The following is a 19,901-nucleotide window of genomic DNA, read 5'->3' as shown; positions in this document are numbered from 1 at the left end:
TTGAACGTGCCAATCTAAAACATAGACCCTCGAGAAAAACCGAAACAGTCCGCTTTATTTTAAAAGATCGAAGTCCGAATTTTGATACAGAGATAAAGCACAGGTCTATAACTCACCTCTTGGTGAAAATAATTTGGGATCGATGATGAAAGACATCTCTGAACTGCACATTTGGGTGTTATGTATATCATTGCATTAGGGCAACAGCAGCGCACCGTGCACTTGGCCGGGCAGCGGGAGTCGAGACGCGATATATCCTATCACTCTTTGAAATAAAGCTAGTTTTCGTTCACACACAAATAAATTGACACTTCCTCAAACAGATATTCTTTCCCAAAGTCTAGGCTGTAACAGACCACGATGCTCTAACGATGTAGACCAAGAAGTTCAAAATAACAATTGGATGACATGACTCCTGGCGACTGCGATGAAAGTTGACATCAAATAAAACGAGTGGTGTCAGTGTCCAGCTCTCGATGCATCGGGCAAAACAGTTCTCACAGTTGCAGTCATTGCACGTCTGAATTATTTCAAAACTGTTTGTTTTCTACTACAATTGATGTCAAAATTATCCATCAAATATAGCTCCTGTAACCTCACTGTACCATTTCTGAATGTCGTGACGCTACGGTAGACGTATACGGTACAGAATGGGACACATCTATTATTTTTAGTTGCCAAAAAGCCAGGACTATTTGTTCTTATGTAAATTTACGAAGAAAGTGGTTACTTTTTCTTTTGATTTGAACTCTTGACCCTTTTTGTGTCTGCAGCAGATATATTTGAGTACAGTGTTCACTTTGCATGCAAATCAAACGCAATGTTTATAAACGAAATGCGTATTTTATCGATATCGTAGGATACTGTGTGCGTGTACGTAATCCCGACTTATAAAATGCTCGGTCTCGGGCGCTGAATTTCCGACGTTCGATCTCTCAGAGGTCAGTTTTCTGCATTTTGGGCTTAAACTAATGAAAGTACCCAAATTGGACAACAAAGACACAAACTGTAGCCAAGGAAAGGCCAGTTTTCTGCATTTTGGGCTTAAACTAATAAAGTACCCCAAATAGGACAACAAAGACACAAACTGTAGCCAAGGAAATGTTATGTCCATTTGCTCCAAAATTAAAAAATACACAAAAACTAATAAGAATTTGTAAAATTTTGCACTGAACTTTTTGCAGCACAAATTGCAGCACTCAAAGGCCTAATATACCGCACAGAAATTCCAAGCATTTGTCGAATGGAACTTTAAAGATATGTGAAAACTCATCATGCTTAGTTTTACTTGTATTTAATAGGTGACAAAATACCAATCTTACCTTTAGTTAATTCATCATCGGACGTAGGGTCGTCTCTAGGTACTGGAGGTATGAATCCGTCAGCTACATTGAAAGATAGATAATTTCGAAAAGATTTCTTAATGTCATGGTGACGCTTTCAGATTAGCGTAAATTCAACAATTTGAGGAAAACAAGATATAACGATTGATTCACCGCAAGATGAAGCAACCTGATTTTTAACGTTTTCTGCCGTCACCGGTAATCAGCCTGAAAAGGGGATCGGAGAAATTAGGGTTGGTGATATTTTGATTCCTGTTAACTTTCAGGCAAAGAGCCCTGGAGCCACTCTCGACTCTCGTCTCACAATGATGAATCCTCATGTTGGTCAGATCTGCCGTTCAGCCATTTTCTATTTACGTCGCGTTGCACTTATTCGAAAGTTAGTTAATCGTGTTCACGTATTCAGAATATTGCTCCCAGAATTGTCACTCGTTCTAAACCCACTACACATATCACTCCTGTACTTTAGCAATAACATTGGTTAGCTGTTGCTCAACGCATAATTTTTAGGATTTTAATTGTCACTTACAAATGCATTCATTCCATTGCTCCAAACAACTTTTATGGCATTGTTTCTTTTATATGATCCGAATCGTACTTTGAGATCTGCTGATCAGTTTAAACTCCACCAAAATAGGTCACGTACTAAGAAATGTGGGGATCGTGCTTTCAGTGTTGCGGCCCCCGATCTTTGGAACAATCTTTCACTTAAGGGGAGATGCTCCCCTACTCTCTCTTCTTTTAAATCAAAGCTCAAAAGGCACCTTTTAAAATAAGCCTTTAGTTAATCTTCTTTTGTACTTTTTTGGTTGATTTGATGTTACCAGATGATTTGTTGTGCAAAGTGTTGTTTTTGTTGATTTTAAAATTTTTTACTTGAATATTTTTCATTTAGTTGTGAACGTTTTTGATTTTAGTTGCATATTTTATATTTTTAAATAGCGTCTTTGATCACTTTTTATCACAATGGATGTATACGCATTATAAGTAAATAATCATTATTAACTTACACTTGAGTAGGTCATTTGTGGAACAGTAGGTTACACGTAAACAATTATCCGGATTCTAATTTCCAATGTTATGTTGTAATTTGTTGAGCAACTTTACAAAGAAGTGATCTCGTGAATGTATCAAGCTAACTAAGGACGGAGACGCCAGGATTAACAGACAAAGAAAATCAAAACAAAAACCTTATAAACCAAACTACAAAGCAAAATAACAAATAACGAATAAACGAAAATAAAGAAATAAATAAAACAACCAAGCCAAAACAAAAAACAAACAAACAAACAGACAAATAAATAATAAATAAATAAATAAAAAAATAAAAAAATAAATAAATATCAAACAAACAAACAAACAAACAATGAAACAAGTAAATAACTAAATAAACATAGATGAATGAAACTATGAGATTAATGAGACAAAGTAATTGATCATAAGAATTTGAAAAAATGTTGCACTGAAATTTTGGCGGGAAAAACTGCAGCACTCAAAGGGCTAATATACCGTAGAGAACGGGCGGTTACCATTAGTCTTCATGGTAATTCAATGAATAAATAAGAGTCTTCATGCCAGTGTTTTGCAAAATCTTTATTTTGAAAACATTTCTAATGTCATCTTCACGCTTTGAGATCAGTCTAAAAAATCCAGAATTTGAGTGAAAACAAGATATAACGATTTATTCACCGCAAGATGAAGCAACCTGTCAGGTTACATTCTGCAATCTTTGATGAAGATTGGTAAGATTGTACGCTAAACCATCAAATATTTCAGAAGTATGTATGTACCAGGTACAAAACAAATAAACAAACAAATAAAAAGAAAAAATTGTAACAAAAAATAAACAAACACTTTCTTATCAACTAACTAACTTTCGTTCATAACAGCCAATGGAACCAAGAATTAACAGCCATAGAAAATGAAAACAATCCCCCCCCCGAATATTGACCACACTAACAACACTAAAAATGAAGAAACAAATACATGAAAACAAAAAAAATAATAAATAAACAACCGATCAAAAAACAAAATACACAAAAAACTAGATAAACGTCAAATATATAAAATCAAAAATAACAAAATCTTAAAAAATCCCAACAGAACTAACAATCCTAAACAAAAAAATCCCAAAAATGAAAAAGAAAAGTGAATAAATAACTAACAAGCAATAAATAAATAAATAAATAAATAAATAAATAAATAAATAAATAAATAAATAAATAAATAAATACATAATTAAACAAACCCGAACGAACAAACAATTAAGTAAATAGATAAATAAATATAAGAAAAAACTATGACATGAATGAGAGTTAAACTAATTGAACATAAGATTTGTAAAATGTTTCACCGAAATTTTTGCAGGAAAAATTGCAGCACTCAAAGGGCTAATATACCGTACAGAAATTAAAAGCATTTGTCGAATAGAACTGTAAAGATTCGTGAAAACTGATCATGCTCAGTTTTATTTAGTTTAAATAGGTGATAAAATTACCAATCTTACCTGTGGTTAATCCATCATCGGACGTTTGATTGTCTCTAAGCAATGGAGGTGCGGATCCCTCAGCTACATTGAAAGATAAAATGGGCGTTTACCATTAACACGATTGGAACTAATTTGGGATAATTGGATCTTCGTATTTTTCCAATTTCTCAAAAATCGTAGGTGCCCTATCGCTGAATGTTGCGATACTACAAACTACTTATAAAAACAAGTGTGAAAAGTAAAAACAAAAGCATGTGAGCTTACATTTGCAATATTAAAGACATTAATTCACCATCCATTTATTCTAAATTAGTTTCAATCGTCTTCATTAGTTTTCATGGTGATACAATTAATAAATAACAGTCTTCATGTCAATTTGGAACAAGATATTTATTTCGAAATTTCATCGTAACGCATTCAGATTAGCGTAAATGCCAGGATTTGAGTGAAAACAAGATATAGCAATTGATTCACTGCAAGATGAAGCAACCTGTCAGGTTGCAGTCCGGAGAGTTTGATAAAGATTGGTAAGATTGTAGGCTAAACCGTGAAATATTCCGAGAATATTTCAAGAACATGTAACCTAACTAAATTTCGTCCGTGACAGGACAGGAAGCCAGGATTAACAGCCATAGAATTGAAAAACAACAACCCAAAATAACAACCAAACTAACAACCCTTAAGAAAGAAAACAAACAAAAAATGAAAATAAAAATGAATGAATAAACAACCAATCAAAAAACAAAATAAACAAAGAATAAATAAATAAAAATCAAATAAACAAACCCGAACATAAGAGGAAACTATAACATGAATGGGAGTTAATGTTATTAAACATCACCTGCACCATATTCAAGATGTGACGTCAGTATCACCACCCACTTTGTGACTAATGATATTGAAGTCACGTCTTCTTTATGTTGCATGAGTTGTTCGGTAAATTCATTAAAATCTATTTTTTTCTATTTATTTATGTATTTTTTCGTTTGTTATTTATATGTTATATATACTTTTGGTTTGATCGGTTGTTTGTGTATTTGTTTTTTAATTATTTGTAAGTTTTGTTGTTTTTGGAGATTTGTTTGCTATGTTTACATGTTCCTTTGCTTATCCTGGCTTCCCTGTGGTAAGAAAGTCACAATTCGCCAACTTTTCGTGTCATTTGTCGTTTAATGGTGAATTATAAATGGATGTTTGAGATCAATATGTCAAAGGAGTTACTGAGATAAAAAATATCACTTACCACAGTGGTTTGTACTGTCTTCTGAATGATCGAGTTTTAAGCAAGAGTCGTTGTTGTCCGTTAGTGGAGTTGTTGTCTCGCCGGTCACCGTGATGACCGCACAGAGGTATATGTGCGTACAGCCCAAAAAGCCAACCATATTTTCAGTCTGGTTCGTTAGAGAATGCTTTCCATTTTGCTTAATGCTGACTGCAGTAAATGGAAACACTGCTGTTTCCCTTGATGCATCGGTGCCGTCCCCGTAGTCGTTTGTGGCTGTGTAGTATAGCTTGATGCCGGTAACTACACCGCCACTTCCACCAATATCGCAGATGTCGAGATCAAAGGTGATAGTGGCTCCCGATGCACAATCTATGGTCGTAGTAGGATCTTTAATCGTAAGTGTCCCGCTGGAGATGTCTGCAAAGAGGACACGTATGAGAAGACACTCATTAGTTGTTTCGAGGCCTCATTTACATTACGTATGATTGAACCATGGATAACCGAAGAATTGTGTTTATTGTTCGTGGTAAATAAAAGCAAAACAACAACAACAACCCCCTCTCAATCCCAAACCTAGTCTTTTGGATTTTTTTCACTTGAGCTTGGTAGAAATAATATGAATTCGTCTCGCTCCTGCTCACTTTTGTTTCTATATCCATTCCACGCTTTTATATGCAGTTCCAAAACATAATCATAAACGCATGCAAAGGCAGTATGAGTACGATCAAGCTCCCTCTGTATCTAAGAACTTGACTACAGGAGATGCCAAGTCCCAACGATTTCCATAGTAACGAATTTATCAAGCCACATAAAGATTTTCTTGTACATTTGCTCACAACAACGTCGAAAGAGCATGCGCTGCACATCAAAACGAAAACAATTTTATCTAATGTACACAACGTTAACACGGCATAAACAAATAACCAATGTTGTTTTCCAATTTTATTTAGCATGAACAAAACCCATAGTTCCTGACCCTCCAATAATTTATAGAATAAACAATAACGCCCCTTGAAAAATGCCATGTTATCGCATGATTTAATTTTAAAATCAAAGTTGTGCGTTCGTCGCCATAGGGTTAAAAAAAAACGTTTTAGGGTCAAACTTCAGTACGCATTTTTACATGAGTCGCATTTGGTTTCAAACCATCTTATAGAAACTAATGCAAACAGAAACATGTTATGGCATTTATAAATGGATGCCGTAGAAAAGTACAATGAATTCACTTCATTCTGTTGTTTTGATTTTTTAACAGAGTAGAACAAGAGAAATATCTACTCAAAGTGTAACATATGTGATTATAACACACTATTTGCTAATTCTGTGTCGGGATTCACCAGAATACGTCACGTGACGAGAAATTAGATACGTTTATTCACCATCGAATCGACAAAAGTGACGTAAGAGGGTAATTTTTTGAAAACTATTTCCCTAGGGAAATAGTTTAGACCAAATTTTGATAAGTGCCCGGTCATGTGACCGTAGTGTCGTCTACAACTTTGCAACAATGGCTAGGTGTAGAGATTGGCTGGTCCCCACGTCAGTGACAAGCACAAAGAGGCAGGTAATGGCAAACCGCTATATATCAAATTACGATATCTGATTGGTTGAACCCTGGGGCGCTGTCATTGGCTGTTCAATTTTAGTTGGAAGTAAAGCTAAAATTATCATAGTTTTACGATGCGAACGTGGCTAGAATTTAAGCAAGGATTTAATAACCATGCTTACAAATTTTGAAATATTGGCAGCTACCAGACTAGACTAAAAAGCACGCGAGAAAAAAGGATGCACTTTGTGCGGAAATGCTCAATTAACAACTTCCGGGAGACCAAAAACCAGCACATTTCAAAATGGCGGTTTGCCTGTATCTGCGTCTTACTACGTGCTGCTCTTCCGGTCACGTCAGACGCAGTGATCAGCGAAGTGTGTAGAACGTTACATGCGTCCGGGATGAGCGACGGGCCTCTCTCTAAAACAGATTTTCCAACATTTTCCAACATTCCAACAGCGTAGGACTTGAACAGCTCATCGACCAAAAAGATTCAAGTGCAACCAAGGATTGTTGCTGGGTATGCTTAGGATATTTTTCGAAAAAAGTGGTACCACATACAACTGTAAGCGCTGTGGAAATATCGCCAAGTAGACTTGTCACAATGGATTGTTGTGGAGCAAAATATCAAAACACATTAAAAACTATAACATAAAAAAACATTAGCGTGTGGTGTGTTATTAAACACCTATAACCTTGACTTTATTCGAGCTATAGCGCCCGTCTATTATCCCTCGTGGCCGTGTGTTACCAGAAACACATCGCTATACCCCTCAGCCTACGGCCTCTGGCAATAGCGATGTGTTTCTGGTAACACACGGCCCCTCGGGGTAATAGACGGGCGCTAAAGCCCTCATGACCAGGCAATAGGTGTTTACTATTGAACACACCTATCGTGAAGGACATTCTATTCTCTGAAACATTGTGATTACTGGGAAAGAAAACATGGGCGTCTTACCTGCCGTGGCCGTACAAATCAATAGTGCGCATACTTCAAAGATGAACCAGAGTGACTGCGTAGATCTGAATGAAAATGACACATGTACGATGCTGATTAGTAAATATGAGAAACGATAGTTACATACAAATAGATAAACATAGAGTGGAACATTAACTGCAAATTAAAGATATCATAGTGTAAACAACTTAAAGGGTGAGTAGCTCTGACTTTTGATGATTTGCAGTATTTTTGTTAAGGTGGAATTCGCTTCGGGGACGGATATTAGGCCTCTGAAACTTTTACAATATTCTCTTGGCCTACCGCTTATAAGGACTCATTTTAAGATGATGGGGTAAATATAGCTTTTGCCGAATCAATTTTGTCAAAGTCGGAAATATGTCATTTCCCCATTGAGATAACACATGGACGGGGCCATTTTGAAATTAAAGAGTCGGTATATTTTTGACCATTCGTTTCTCCATTACTAAAAATTTGATCCCTATTTGTATTCTTGATTTTGAAAGAGAATGGTAACGTTCAAAGTTCGGTCTGGGAACGTTTTGGCGAAATTTTGGTCTTTCATTTTCGAGGCACGAACCACCTTAATTTAGAATTACAGTTTCTCAGTCTACTCTCCAAAGCAGGTTGAAATACACAGCGTTTTGATGGTTAACTCGGCCTCTACATGTGAAAACTGCATTGCTAATGGGGACAAGAGAATTCTACCACGGACTAGAGTTCAGACGTTAGCAATAGCGGCGAATCATATTCATATACACACTGTGTTGACAAAAGCTAAATGGTTGGTGTTTCAACGTGTTTTTGAGAGAAGAACATGTATTTGCAATCGAGTCAAGACAAAAGCATTGCCAAACGCCATTACAAGGTACTGCTACTGACGACTCGTTACAGCCGATGATCGGGAAGGTAGCGCATGGAAAATAGTTTTCTTGGAATGGTAAAGTAATATTATGAAATAATTAAAGGAAATCATTGACAAATGAATTTTATGGCTTAATCAGTTTTAACATTACGATGGTTTTTCAGTGTACATCTCTATGTACCAACTGCGTCAACAAACTACAGCAAGCCTTTTAAATAGAAGCCTCTACTACAAACAGAATGGCTCATCCGCATTAGATCCGCAGGAATATTATCAGGGATAGTGCAGGCTAATTTGTCATCTAAGGAATGCTTACCTCATGGTTCCGGCTCTTCGGAAATGCAAAACTCAGATTTTGCACCTGTCTGACAGGGATCTCTTAATATACTGTAAAATGGTGAAATTGTTTAATAGTTTACAGCTGGATTGATGAAGTAGCGCCTCCTAGGTGTAAAAGGGAAGGTCCATTGTTTGTCATTGATGAGATGGCACTCCTATCAACCAATGAAAACGTCTGACAAGCGTGTCAATCACTCAATTTACACTCATAATGGCCTCCAAGGAAACAAAAAATCCTGGCCTATGATTACAAAGAGCGGCGACAGCATCTAGAGCAAACTGGTTACCCAAGGTTCATATGTAACCTTGCGTATTTTACTGCGATAAAAGTTTTATAATTTTTCAGATAATTTCTTTCCACGGTGAATGTTACATCGAATTCCTAGCACATACTGTAACAAAATCTCAACCTGCAATAGGTTTCCTCTAGAAATTAGACATTGGCACAAGTTAAGAGTTGGCAGAGACATCGTTCCGCATTAATCAGCATTAACCTTCGGAGTTCTTTGAGATAGATGCCCCGCCCATCTTCATTCATATCAAAATCATACCACTAATTCTCGCTAATGTCTACTTATTCATTTTGAAGCACATTTACTATCAGGCCCTCGGCCTGACGGCCTTGGAGAATGCAACTGTATTTCTGAAAAACGCGTGAGCATCGCTCAAATTACCTCCAGTCTATTGTACCAGCCAAGCCATGTATTGTCAACTATTACATTTTCGAGAGGGCAACAATTCTTTTTCTTTTGTCAGTTGACTGACGGTAAAGCACTGAGCTTGTGATCAAGCTTAAAGGATTTCTAGTGTTTGTTATCAGGCAGAGTAATGTATTGATGCTTACGATTGGAAGTACAACACATAATGCTTCAGGGGACATACATACATACATACATACATACATACATACATACATACATACATACATACATACATACATACATACATACATACATACATACATACATACATACATACATACATACATACATACATACATACATACATACATACATACATACATACATACATACATACATACATACATACATACATACATACATACATACATACATACATACATACATACATACATACATACATACATACATACATACATACATACATACATACATACATACATACATACATACATACATACATACATACATACATGCATACAGACAGACAGACAGACAGACAGACAGACAGACAGACAGACATGTACGCTTGCATCATGCACGCGTATACATATTTTTCTTAGTAGGCTTATCCCACGTATTAGAAACATAGAGATCTGTCTCAGTCGCACAATATGCGGTTACTTCAAGGGCTAGTCAATTCGCTACTTGCAGCTTCTTGATTCAGGAAGAATCGTGCGAAGACGTCGTGTATGTTCACTACATAGGCACTTGACGTTAGTCTGAGTACATACTACAGACCAACGAGATGCCAGGCGATAGACTTAACACCCCTTAAAAAGTTTGGGCAGATACTACAACCTTGATAAAAGTTGATAACAAGAGAGAGAGAGAGAGAGAGAGAGAGAGAGAGAGAGAGAGAGAGAAGAGAGAGAGAGAGAGAGAGAGAGAGAGAGAGAGAGAGAGAGAGAGCGACTATAGCGCCTGCCAGAGTGATTGGCCTTCCGGTTAATAGTTTTCCGATTTTGTATCCCAGTTATTTATCATGAGAGATCAGGGGTCAGCTGACGGAGACCCATACTTCTACAGGTGCCTCCAAAATTCTCTTAAAATTTCACGAAAACTGTTCTTGGTTTTCCCTTACAAATCAAGTTTAAAGATTTTTAAAGTTTTGTTGACACAGTTGGCGTTCGTGTGAAGCAATGGGCGTCTCTTTGGAGCAGCGGAGAGCGAAAATTGGATGTTTCACGCAACGGAGGAAAAGACTGTGGAGACCGCCATGCATAACAATGAGAAGAGGCTACGTGTCATTGTTTCTGAAGCTGGTCTTGTTCACGCTACTCCTCAGTGCTGGTGACATAGAGTCCAACCCTGGACCAAGGACTACAAACAATGCTCCATCTGACAGAGTTACGAGGCAAACAAAGTTAAGTGAAGTTGGTATTGATACTTCTGAAAACCCAGCTATGACTCAAAGTCATGATATTAAGAAAATACTCAGTCAACTTGCCGCCCTCCGTCAAGATTTGTCGGGTAAGTTTGAGCAGTTAAATAATTCTGTGGATAATCGCTCAAATGCTTTTTCCAAGATCAAGGATACCAATTTGACCACAGAATACTTTGGAGATCTTTACCTAAATTTTCCTTGGCCCTACAAAATACTGTTGCGCTTTCGGAGGACAAGCGAAGGTTAGGGGAAGACCTTCAGGGGTCACATTATGACTAAGGTAAATAGAGTCAAATTGACAACAGAGCCTGTGGCAATGACTACAAATAGCGAGTATCCTTTTGATTGCGAGGTGTGCCTCTATAAAGATGAAAATATCTTACACTTCGCCACATCTTCAGGAGTCTGTTCATGGTTAAGGCTGTTAAGGTCGAAAGTGAAAGAATAAACTTTTTTTCAAATTTTCCTCAATAAAACTGTCAACCATTCTTTCATCGAATCAAGAATAGAAATCAGGTGTCCCTATGCAAAACTTGGAACTCGAGAAGCAAATGGCCTAACATAAAATTCAAAATGGCCGCCCTCCCTGTCCTAAGTCAATGGCGAAAAATACAATTTTCGATTTTCGAAGAACTAAGACGGTGAATATTCTTCTTAGTGAAAGGGCTTTAAAATAACCCCACCAATAGGTGGTACTTCTGAAAAGAATTATAAAAAATTAGAGTCCAAATATTTGTCCCGCTGCTCATTTTACCGTTACTATACGCCTCGTCGTTTAAATATTTATGGAAGGTATGGAAGGTTACGAGTCACGGCGGAGCTACACTGCTCAACGCGCAGTGTAGGCAGCTGGTTCTTTCCGGTCGGAATAGCTTTTGCCAACATGGACATTCTAAAAAATACTATACGGTCTGCCCCTGTCTCTCTGTGTCTCTGTCTGTCTGTCCCCTAATTTCGAAACATCAAAACTCTCTCCATTGAACTCATAAAATGAATATTTTCACAAATTTTCACATATCACATATCTTTACTTGTTATTGCGTTCGAGAGTGTATACTCGTCTCCAGTAGAGAAACTGCAGATCAAAATTTCGTAATGACGAAAGGACAAATAGGAACAAAGGAATAGAATTTAGGGTCACATGTTAAATGAGATGATGACTGGAGTTCATTTTGTGATGGAGAAAATGCAAGCGACGCATTCACACTTAAGGTGAGTGCGTGACAATGTTGGAGGGAAATTACTGATGAGGAGTGTGGAAGTAGAAATATAAGAAAGCATGTTATTAGGCTGACATGATCAGGCAGATCGTCTGAGTTACAATAGCAATGACGTCAATATGTGTACTGTTTCCAACAGACTGACCATCAGAAAAATTCGCCACAACCTCTTGATGTAGTTTCATTTTTATCGGAAAAAGTTTAATATTTAGTTTGTCAGACGCTGACTTATGAAAAAATGTGACAATAATCATTGTCTTTTTATGGTTTTATTTATTAATTCTGTATATTCTGGAAACCGTATATACAGGGAATCCATAATAGTGTAAAGCACAACAGGAAGACCGAACAGACATGAATGGTGTCAATCATATCGGATTCGTCATTTCCTTATTGTTGATCATACAGTTACATTACAGTCAAGTTGATGACATTTCGGTCATTTGTCACATCAGACGAACAGTTTTAATTCTATACCAGAGAGACGTATCCGATACGGAGTCGCTCATCAATGACGTCATTATTATGAAGACGTAATAATCTCATCATGTGATGTCATCCATAGCATCTTCATATAGTCTCATCGGTAAGCGAAGTGTATCTGTTTGCGAATACAGCCAACTTCCCCATCATGATGTGAGAAGTTAAGTTAAATCAAGTACAAAACACATAGTTCGTACTAGAATAATTGACTTCGGATTGTCTTCACGGCAACTTGGTAAAAATTTTAAGAGGTCTGAAGGAGTTCATCTTGTAGCATAGCTCGTTAGTCCCATGTGTTTACCAGTCCAGAATTACAAGAAATTATTTGCTGCTTGAATAAACCTAACAGAAATGCTCATTCAAATTTAAAACAGGAGAAAATTGTTCCTATCGTTATCTTACTTACGAGTTATAACCTTAAAAGACAAATCCGACTTTCAGTCGAATGTAATGCGTTTACATCGTAAGTATCAGGAGTTATGCCTGTCCTATCAGAGTTGTCAGAAAGTCCGTCATAAATGATAGAAAGGCGTTTTCCTAAGAAGACGAAACGTCCTCCTTCTGCGAATCTTAGATGAGTACATTCATTGAAGCGGAATCTGAAACAAAGTTTAGACACCATATAATATAGGTCAGAAACAGCAATGGCTTGCGTTGCGATATAGTGAATATATAGCCTTTTCCCGCTTTGCTGTGAGGGCTCTGTATTTCCGTCTGTTCTTCCGCAGGGGGGTATAGTTTACGGAAGCATAACCGGATAAACATGCTGGCGATAATAGCTCAGAAATACATGATACTCTAGCGGTGGTTTGTAGCCGTCGTTGTCTTTTTGCCACATGTTGTTCTTCACAAGACGATGAGGACAACGGTGATGATGATTTTGTCTCCAGTGATAACGTTAATGGTATTTTCAGTGACAAGCAACAATTATCATACCTGTATGGAATCATCCAATGAGCGTTTTTATTTTAAAACCACAGGTACGTTACTCCCATTACAGCTGTGAGTATGAGTGATAAATAAACGTCGATGGAAATAGCACTTGAATCTGTTAAAAAAACACAAAATTTAAGTCTTCCACGCATTTGTCGAGCGGAATTGTAAAGATTTGTGAAATCTGATCATGCATAGTTTTACTCAGTCTAAATGGATGACAAAATTACCTATCTTACCTGTGGTTAATTCATCATCGGACGTTGGGTCCTCTCTAAGTAATGGTTGTACGGATCCCTCAGCTACATTGAAAGATAAAGTGGGCGGTTACCATTGGTCTTCAGGGTAATTCAAACAGTGTTCATGTCAATTTTTAACAAAATATTTGTTTTGAAAACATTTCGTAATGTCATCGTGACGTTTTCAGTAAACGTAAATTCCAGAATTTGAGTGAAAACAAAGATATAACGATTGATTCACCGCAAGAAGAAGCAACCTGTCAGGTTATTATCCATGAAATATTTCAAAAATGTGTATGTACCATGTACTTGTATGCAGGACACATGTATTAACCTACACTTGAGCAGGCACATTTTCGGAACAGTAGCCAGCATGTAAACATTTATACAGATCCTAATTACCAATGTTATGTGGGATTTGTTTAGCAACTTGACAAAAAAGTGATATCGTCGTTGTGAATGTAAAGAAGTAGAGTATCAAACACCTTGTTACCAAGCCAACAAATCCTCGTTCTTGATGTGAGGGGGAGACAGGATTAACAGACAAAAAAATCAAATTATCAAACCCTATACAAATCCAAACCAAACTAACAAAACTAAACAACAAACAAAAACAAATAAATGAAAACGAATAAATTGATTAATAACCATTTAATCAAAACAAAACAAAAAACCAAACAAATACAAAGTATATAATGAAAAAAATTAAATAAAAGTCAAATAAACAAACCCGAAAAAAACAAGAAATAAATAAATAAATAAATAAATAAATAGACATAACAGAAAACTATGACAGGAATGACAGTTAAAGTAATTGAAAATAAGAATTTGTAACTGTTGCACCATTGCACCAAAATTTTGGCGAGAAAAATTGTTGCCCTAGAAGGGCTAATAAACTGTACAAAAATTCCAAGCATTTGTGGAGTGGAACTGTGAAAATTTTTGAAAATTGATCATGCTTAATTTCACATATTTTAAGAAAGTTACAAATTAACAATTCTTACCTGTGGTTAGTTCGTCCTTGGACTTTGGGTCGTCTCTGGATAATGGAGGTACGGATCCCTCTGCTATATTGAAAGATAAAATGGGTGATTACCATTAGTCTTTATGGTAATTAATAAATAACAGTCTTCGTGTCAATTTTTAACAAAATCGTTAGATGTAAAACGTTTCTTAATGTTATCGTAACGCTTTCAGCTTAGCGTTAATTCCAGAGTTCGAGTGAAAACAAAATATACAAATTGATTAACCGCAAGATGAAGCAACCTGTCAGTTGTAGTTCAGACTATTTGATAGATTGGTAAGAATGAAGGATAAACCGTGAAATATTTCAGAAATATGTAGATCTATGTACCACGTACCTGTAGGCAGGATATATGTATTAACTTACACTTGAGCAGGTTTATTCGTGGAACAGTAGGTAACATGTAATTATTTATCCGGATCTACTTTCCAATGTTATGTTGGAATTTGTTTAGCAACTTGACAAAGAAGTGATCTCGTCATTTGGTATTGAATACTAATCAAGCCAACAAATTCTCATTCGTCACATGACATGGAAGCAAGGATTAACAAAAAAAAAAAAAATTAGCGAAAAACCCTCCAAGAAGCCAACGAAACTAAAAACCTAAACAATAAAAAAGAAATAAGCGAAAAAAAATGGATAAATAACATTCCAATAGAAACCAATACCAACAAACAAACAGACAAACAAATAAATAATGATAAAAAATAAACGTCAAATAACAATCCGTGAACAAACAAACATATAATAAATAAATAAAATAAATAAATAAATAAATAAATAAATAAATAAATAAATAAATAAATAAATAAATAAATAAATCTCGTACGTGACAGGACTGGGAAGACAGGATTAACAGCTATTGAAAGTGAAAACAAATAAATCCAAAATCAAAATCAAAATAACAACCCTAAGCAAAAAAAACCCCAAAAAAATGAAAATAAAAAAAATGAATAAATAACCAACCAAACAAAAAATATACAAACAAAATACATACATACAAACATACATACATACATACATACATACATACATACATACATACATACATACATACATACATACATACATACATACATACATACATACATACATACATACATACATACATACATACATACATACATACATACATACATACATACATACATACATACATACATACATACATACATACATACATACATAGACGTCAAATAAATAAACCGAACAAAAAACAAACAAAAAGTAAATAAATAAAAAATAAATAAATAAATAAATAAATAAATAAATAAATAAATAAATAAATAAATAAATAAATAAATAAATAAAAGAGAAAAATATCATAATGACAGGAATTTAACATAAGAATTTGTAAAATGTTCCACCAAAAATTTGATGGGAAAAATTACTGCACTCAAAGAGCTAATACACCGTACAGAAATTCTAAGCATTTGTCGAGTGAGACTGTAAAGATTTGTAAAAATTGATTTTGCTTGTTTTACATTTTTTAAATAGGTTACAAAATTACAATCCTTACCTGTGGTTAGTTCATCATCGGACATTTGGTTGTTTCTACGTAATGGAGATACCGGTCCGTCAGCTACATTGAAAGATAAAATGGACGGTTACCATTAGTCGTCATGGTAATACAAATTATAAATAACAGTCTTCATGTCAATTTTTAACGAAATATACATTGTGAAAAACATTTCTAATGTAATTGTGACGCTTTCACATCAGCGTTCATTCCAGAATTTGAGTGAAAACAAAGATATAACGATTGATTCACCGCAAGATGAAGCAACCTGTTAGGTTATAATCTCTGAAATATTTCAAAAATATGTATGTGCCACGTACTTGTAGGCAGGACACATGTATTAACCTTCACTTGAGCAGGCACATTTTCGGAACAGTAGCCAACATGTAAACATTTATACAGATCCTAATTACCAATGTTATGTGGGATTTGTTTAGCAACTTGACAAAGAAGTGATATCGTCGTTGTGAATGTAAAGAAGTAGAGTATCAAACACTTTGTTACCAAGCCAACAAATCCTCGTTCTTGATGTGAGAGGGAGACAGGATTAACAGACAAAAAAAATCAATTACCAAACCCTATACAAATCCCAACCAAAGTAACAAAACTAAACAACAACAAAAACAAATAAATGAAAACGAATAAATTGATTAATGACCATTCAATCAAAAACAAAACAAAAAACAAACAAATACAAAGTATATAATGAAAAAATAAATAAAAGTCAAATAACCAAACCCGAAAAACAATAAATAAATAAATAAATAAATAAATAAATAAATAAATAAATAAATAAATAAATAAATAAACATAACAGAAAACTATGACAGGAATGAGAGTTAAAGTAATTGAAAATGAGAATTTGTAAACTGTTGCACCAAATTTTTGGCGGAGAAAGTTGCTGCACTCAAAAGGCTAATATACCGTACGAAAATTCCAAGTATTTGTCGAGTGGAACTGTTAAGATTTTTGAAAATTGATCAAATTGATCACATTGATCAAATTGACAAAGAAGTGATCTCGTCGTTGTGGATGTAATGGAGTAGGGTATGTAATACTAATCAAGCCAACAAATTCTCGTTCGTGACATTACAGGGAAGCAAGGATCAACAAAACAAAAATAATCAAGGCGAAAAATCCTCCAAGAACCCAACGAAACTAAGAACCTAAACAACAAAAACAAATAAACAAACAAATAAATAAATAAATAAATAAATAAATAAATAAATAAATAAATAAATAAATAAATAAATAAATAAATAAATAAATAAACTATGACATGAATGGGAGTTAAAGTAATTGAACAAAAGAATTTGTAGAATGTTGTACTGCAATTTTTGCGGGAAAAATTGCAGCGCTCAAAGGGCTAATACCGTACAGAAATTCCAAGCATTTGTCGAGTGTGACTGTAAAGATTTGTGAAAACTGATCATGCTTAGTTTTACTCAGTCTAAATGGTGACAAAATTCTCGATCTTACCTGTGGTTAATTCATCATCGGACGTTTGGTCGTCTTCAGGTAATGAAGGTACGAATATGATAGCTACATTGAAAGATAAAATGAGTGGTTACCATAAGTCTCCATGGGTAATGCAATTAATTCATAACAGACTTGAATTTTTCACAAAATCGTTATTTCGAAAGCATTTCTTAATGTCATGGTCACGCTTTCAGATTAGTATAAATTCCAGAATTTGAGTGAAAACAAGATATAAACAATTGATTTGCCACAAGATGAAGCAACCTGTCAGGTTACAGTCTGGAGTCTTTGATAACTTGACGATTGATAAGATTGAAGGTAAACCGTGAAATATTTAAGAAATATGTAAATCGATGTACCACGTACTTGTGGGCAGGATACATTTATTAACTTACACTTGAGCAGGTTCATTCGTGGAACAGTAGGAAATATGTAATTATTTATCCGGATCTAATTTCCAATGTTGTTTTGGAAATTGTTTATCAACTTGACAAAGCAGTGATCTCGTCGTTGTGAATGTATAAAACAACAAGCATATAAGTAAATAAATAAATATTAGAGAAAACTATGACATGAATGAGAGTTAAAATAATTGAACATAAGAATTATTAAAGTATTGCACTGAAATTTTGGCGCGAAAAATGCAGTGCTCAAAGTTCATATACCGTATAGAAATTCCAAGCATTTGTCGAGTGGAACAGTAAAGATTAGTGAAAACTCCCTGCTCAGTTTTGTTTCTATATCCATTCCGCGCGTTTTATATACAGTACATACAAATCATACTCATAAATGCATGCACTGGCCGTATGAGTACAATCAAGCGTCCTCTGTGTCTAAGAACGTGACTACAAGAGCTGGCAAGTCCCGACGATTTCGATAGTAACGAGGTTCGCAAGCCACATAAGAATTTTCTTGTACTTTTGCTCACAACAACAACGTCGAAAGAGTATGCGCCGCGCATCAAAATGAAAACAAGTTTTATCGGACGTACAGACACGGCATAAACCAATAACCAATGTTTGTTTTGCAATTTGTTTACCACGAACAAACCCATAGTTCCTGACCCTCCTATAGTTTATAGAATAAACGATAACGCCCCTTGACAAATGCCAAGTATCTCATGATTTTATTTTAAAATCAAAGTTGTGCGTTCGTTAAAAACGTTTTTGGGTCATACTGCAGTACACATTTTTACATAAGTCGCATATGGTTTCAAACCATCTAATGTAAACTAATGCAAACATATACATAATGTAAACAGGTGTTATGGTATTTAAAAATGGATGCCGTACAAAAGTATAATAAATTATTTTCATTCTGTTGTTTTGATTTTTTTATAAGAGTAGAATAATATAAATATCTACTCAAAGTGTGACACATGCGACTGTTCAACACACATATCGTGACGGACATTCTATGCTCTGAAACGTTGTGACAACATGGAAAGGAAACATGGGCGTTTACCTGACGCGGTCTTTGACGTATTAATCAATAGTGCGCATACTTTAAAGATGAACCACAGCGACTGCGTAGATCTGAATGAAAATGACACATGTACGATGCTGATTAGTAAATATGAGAAACGATAGTTACATACAAATAGATAAATAAAGAGTGGAACAAAAAACGCAGATTAAAGATATCATAGTATAAACAACTTAAATTGCAAGCAGCTGTAAGTTTGATGATTTTCAGTATGTTTGTTTAAGGTTGAATTTGACTCGAGGACAAATATTCGGGCTCTCAGACTTTTACAATATTCTCTTGGCCTACCGCTTATGAGGGCTCATTTTTAAGCTTATGGAGTGAATATAGCTTTTACCGACTCAGTTTTGTGATAATCAGGAATGTGATTTCCTCCGTTGAGATAACACAGGAAGGGCGGCCATTTTGATTTTCAAGTGTCGGTAAATATTGGGTAATTTGTTTTCCATTACCTAAATTTGATCCCCTATTTGTATTCTTGATTTTGAAAAAGAATGGTAACGTTCAAAGTTCGCTTGAGGAACGTTCTGGCGAAAGTTCAGTCTTTCATTTTCGAGGCACGAACCACCTTAATTTAAAATTACAGTTTCTCATTCTACTATCCAAAGCAGGTTGAAATACACAGCGTTGAGATGCCTCTACAATGTGTTAGCTGCATTGCTAA

General features: G+C 35.3%; 1 long non-coding RNA gene across 1 annotated transcript; it reads right to left on the bottom strand.

Annotated features, from left to right (window-relative positions):
• Positions 1 to 16,273: 16,273 nt before the first annotated feature.
• On the bottom strand, positions 16,274 to 19,272 carry LOC139123567 (uncharacterized). The gene is made up of 3 exons (XR_011549718.1): positions 19,217 to 19,272; positions 17,753 to 17,815; positions 16,274 to 16,336 (listed from the first exon to the last, which is right to left on the bottom strand). It is a non-coding gene; the product is annotated as an uncharacterized lncRNA (long non-coding RNA).
• Between the last annotated feature and the right edge of the window lie 629 nt (positions 19,273 to 19,901).

The sequence above is a fragment of the Ptychodera flava genome, assembly GCF_041260155.1.
Source record: "Ptychodera flava strain L36383 chromosome 23 unlocalized genomic scaffold, AS_Pfla_20210202 Scaffold_23__1_contigs__length_28996876_pilon, whole genome shotgun sequence".
NCBI classification, from domain to species: domain Eukaryota; kingdom Metazoa; phylum Hemichordata; class Enteropneusta; family Ptychoderidae; genus Ptychodera; species Ptychodera flava.
This window is presented reverse-complemented; position numbering and strand designations above follow the sequence as displayed.